This window comes from Dasypus novemcinctus, chromosome 24 (assembly GCF_030445035.2).
Source record: "Dasypus novemcinctus isolate mDasNov1 chromosome 24, mDasNov1.1.hap2, whole genome shotgun sequence".
Classification (NCBI taxonomy): domain Eukaryota; kingdom Metazoa; phylum Chordata; class Mammalia; order Cingulata; family Dasypodidae; genus Dasypus; species Dasypus novemcinctus.
In genome coordinates, this window is record NC_080696.1 from 57,567,851 (window position 1) to 57,571,885 (window position 4,035).

Consider the following 4,035-nt stretch of genomic DNA (forward strand, 5'->3'; position numbering starts at 1 on the left):
GACAGAGAGAGCAACGGTGAAGAGAAACACCGAGATCAACATGCCAGGGAATGAAAGAGGAGTGGAGAGAGACTTGCCAAGGGTGCCAGCCTGTGAGCACCTTGATACACTTTAAAGATAATGGGGTCTTGTCCCTGTTCCGGAAGTTCAGAAGAAAAAGCAATTACACCATCAAAAATAGTTATATTTTTTGAAAGGACACAAAGAGCTACAATTATTTTTTTCTTTCTTGTGGGGGCAAACCCCTTCTTTGGTAGCATCCTCCTAACCTGGCAACTAGTTGGCCTATTGAGAAGTCCTGGGCTGGCTTGTGCACCCAGTGCTTGCCAAAATGCCTGCCATGCTTTTTCCCATTTAGTCAATCAATTAAAAAAATTAAAAAAAAAAATAAATGTTATAGAGAATATAAATATATCTATATATATTTTAAAGATTTTATTTTTAAAATTTATTGTCCCCCCCAATTTTCTGTTCTCTGTGTCCATTCACCATGTGTTCTTCTGTGACTGCTTCTATCCTTAGCAGCAGCACTGGGAATCTGTGTTTCTTTTTCTTGTGTCATCTTGTTGTGTCAGGTCTCCGTGTGTGCGGCACCATTCCTAGGCAGGCTGCACTTCCTTTCGCGCTGGGCGGCTCTCCTTACCGGGCTCACTCCTTGCGTGTGGGGCTCCCCTGTGCAGGGACACCCCTGCATGGCAGGGCACTCCTTGCATGCACCAGCGCTGCGCATGGGCCAGCTGCACACGGGTCAAGGAGGCCCGGGGTTTGAACCGCGGACCTCCCATGTGGTAGACGGATGCCCTATCCACTGGGCCAAATCCGCTTCCATATATATATATATATATGAATCGATTAATTACCAAGATCAGCTTATCAGTCCTTTGATGCCCCTTTCCCAGATGAGGAAGTGGAGTCTGGGAAAGTTGAGGCAGCTTGCGCTTGGGCCTGGGCTGCTCAGTTCTGGAGGCAGGACAGGATCCCAAAGCTCTCTCCCTCAAGCTCCGGGCTCTCTGCCTCCCAATGCCAAGTGCTCCTCTTCACCACTCCACCCTCACCCCCTTTTGCACTCCTCTCACCCTGACTGTGAACTTCTCCAGCCTCATGTTACATTTTGCATAGGGTGCCCTTATAATTTACCATCTAATCAAAGACACTGGTGGGAGTGAAAGGGGCACTATTAATACTTACGCATAAACTGGCGCTGCCATGTACACTGGGGGGTGGTGGGGCTTAAGGTGTGTGTCCCCCCAGGCCTTAGCACAAAATAAGGGCTCCATAAAGCTGTACTGAGTGTGTTTTATCAGCCTTCCCAGAAAGGGTGGTGCATTAGTCAGGGTTTTCCGGAGAAATATCGAGAGATTTATTATAGGAATTGACTCACATGACCAAGCAGATTGGCAAATCTCAATTCCACAGGGCAGGCTGCGAGTTGGAATGCCAGATGAAGGTTATGTTGAATTCCTCAGGAGAAGCGGGTTGGCTGAAGTAGGGACAGACATTCATCTCTTGGACTTCTGAAATTCTCAGTTCTGGCCTTAAGCTCTCCAACTGATTGGTAGAAGAGACTCCACTCATTGCTGAAGACAATCTCCTTTGTTGATGGTAGATGCAATCCGATGCAGATACAATCAACTGACAAATGGTATAAATCCATCTACAAAATATCCTCATGGTAACAATCAGTCCAGTGTTTACGTGACCAAACAAAAGGTCACCACAACCTAGTCAAGTTGACACATGAAATTAACCATCAGAGTCAGGAATGCTTGTTTGTTTTTACAGAGGGAAACTGAGTCACAAAGCAGAAAGGAAGTCAAAGGTAAGGTGGAGTCCAACCTGTCCCATAGAATTTCTTGGTTCAGATACTACCAAGATCCATCCTTTAAGCATTTTTGTGGAGAAGCTATGGTCCAAGCCTCATGGAGAGCTCATTGTGGAAAAAAAAAATCATAATAAAATAGTAATAGCTGGTGTTCACTGAACCCCTGCCACGTACCTTCTCCAGGCCCCTTACCTGCATCAGCCTATTTATTGCTTAAGGAAGATGCAATTATTATAGGAAAGGAAAATGAGGGCAGAACAGCCAGACAAATTGTCCCCTGGTATCCAGCTGCTAGAGCCCAGCAGACTAACCAAAATGCTAGTTTCCTTCCCAAAAGATGCCATGGTGTCGAACGGGGTATTTTCCCTTTAGACGCTCCTTCAGACGGTTTGCTAGGAATCTTAAACAGAGCAGCTAGCGCCCACTTAGGAAGGAGTTTCCTCATCTCGTAAATATGTTCCATGCACCAGCAGAGGTTAGCAGAACAACCCAGACTCAGAACTTGCCTCGGCACCTCACGCACACGTAAAAACAAATCACAAACTGTGCTCACACAACCCCCTAGCAACGCCGAGAGGGTGGAGGAGTCCCATCGGCTGCGCCTTCAGCTCCCACTCCCCCTTTTCCCTGCCGTCAGGGGAGAGGACGATTGCGGCACAGAACGTAGCAAGGTGAAAAAGGGGGAGCAAGAGAGCTCGTCTGACGGTGGGCAGAGGGGCGAGCCCAGCGAGCTGCACAAAAGTCCAGCTCTGACCCCCTGGTGCCACCCCTTTTTATAATCACCACCATTTTGTCGCCTGGCAGAAGTGTGAGCTGCAAGGCTGTTTCCAGCAACCCCCAAAGAGCGACCCCAGGGTGCAGGGAGCGAGCGCAGTTCCCAGGCGCAGCCCTGCGGGGCCCCAGCGTGTCCCGGCTGCGCGGGTTGCATCTAACTCGGTTCAGTCTCCCTTTCTCAAGAGTTCTGCAAAATGGTGCCCGCCGGTGTTGACCCCGGAGGCTCGCGCCGCGGCGCCCCGCGCGCACCCCCAGGAGCTGCTGCCGCCCGAGCGGCTCTGCTCCCCGGCTCTGCCCGCGTCTCCTCAAGCTGACCTGTATTCGCTGGCACTTCAGGTCGCTGCTCACACAAAAAGTATCACTGGAAAGGAAAAACAACAACAACAAACAAACCCGCACGATTGTGTAAATAGCCTCTGCCGAGAAGAGTAAACTCAGGTGCCCTCTGCTGGGGGAGCTGGGCGGGAGGCTGGCGCGCCAGGGAGGGCGGGCTGGTGGCCACACTGTGGCCCGGGTGGGGGGGTCGGCCCGGAACAGAGACTCCCCGGGCTGGGAGGAAAAGGCACAGCGGGGCCTGCCTTCCTTTTTTAGGGACCCGCGGGCATTGTTCAGGGCACAGGAGCCAACCGGAGCTGTTTGAGGCCAGGGGGAATAGAAAACAAAATTGAAATTGCTTATAAGTAAATCACTCACTTCGGGGAATTTTTTATTTTTTATTTTTTAACCTCCTACTGAAATTGTTGGATAGACGGGAGAGAATCAGGAAAAAAAGGCCCGGGGTTTGGTGGTCACTGCCAACTTTCCCATCCTGGCGAAAAGGGTTGCGTCCTGGATGGCCGGGCAAAGACGAGCTCAGGGGGGCTGTGTAGAGACAGTGACAGTACTAATTATTAGTATTAAATTATTAAATTATCCTTCCCAACCAGGGCACTTACTTTTTTTTTTTTTTTTTTGAGAGGTACCAAAATTGAACTCAGGACTTCATCATGGGAAGCAGGTGCTCAACCACATCTGCTCCCTTGAACCAGGACACTTTTCTTTCTTTTTTAAAATTTATTTATTTCTTTATCCCCTCCCCCTTGTTGTTTGTGGTCGCTGTCTGCACTCTGTGTCCATCTGCTGTGTGCTGTCTGTGTCTGCTAGTCGTCTCTTTAGGAGGCACTGGGAAGGGAACCTGAGACTTCCCATGTGGGAGAGAGGCACTAAATCACTTGAGCCACCCTTGCTCACTGGTTTGTTGCGTCTCTCGTTGTCTTTCCTCTTCGTGTGTCTCTCTCTCTTTTTTTTTTAATGTATTTTTAATTTATTTTTAAAAGATACTTAGATTACATAAAAAATATAAGGGATTCTGATATGTCCCACTCCCTACACCTCCCGCTTTTCCCCACATTAACAACTTCTTTCATTAGTGTGGTACATTCACTGCAATTGATGAACAC

At 48.9% G+C, this 4,035-nt stretch overlaps 1 long non-coding RNA gene across 2 annotated transcripts; it reads right to left on the reverse strand.

Annotated features, from left to right (window-relative positions):
• Positions 1-543: 543 nt before the first annotated feature.
• LOC131275801 (uncharacterized) lies at positions 544-3,044 on the reverse strand. 2 transcript variants are annotated; one of them, XR_009183273.1, is made up of 2 exons: positions 2,912-3,044; positions 544-1,654 (listed from the first exon to the last, which is right to left on the reverse strand). It is a non-coding gene; the product is annotated as an uncharacterized lncRNA (long non-coding RNA). The 2 variants fall into 2 exon arrangements; XR_011647380.1 differs by having other exon boundaries at positions 544-1,721.
• Between the last annotated feature and the right edge of the window lie 991 nt (positions 3,045-4,035).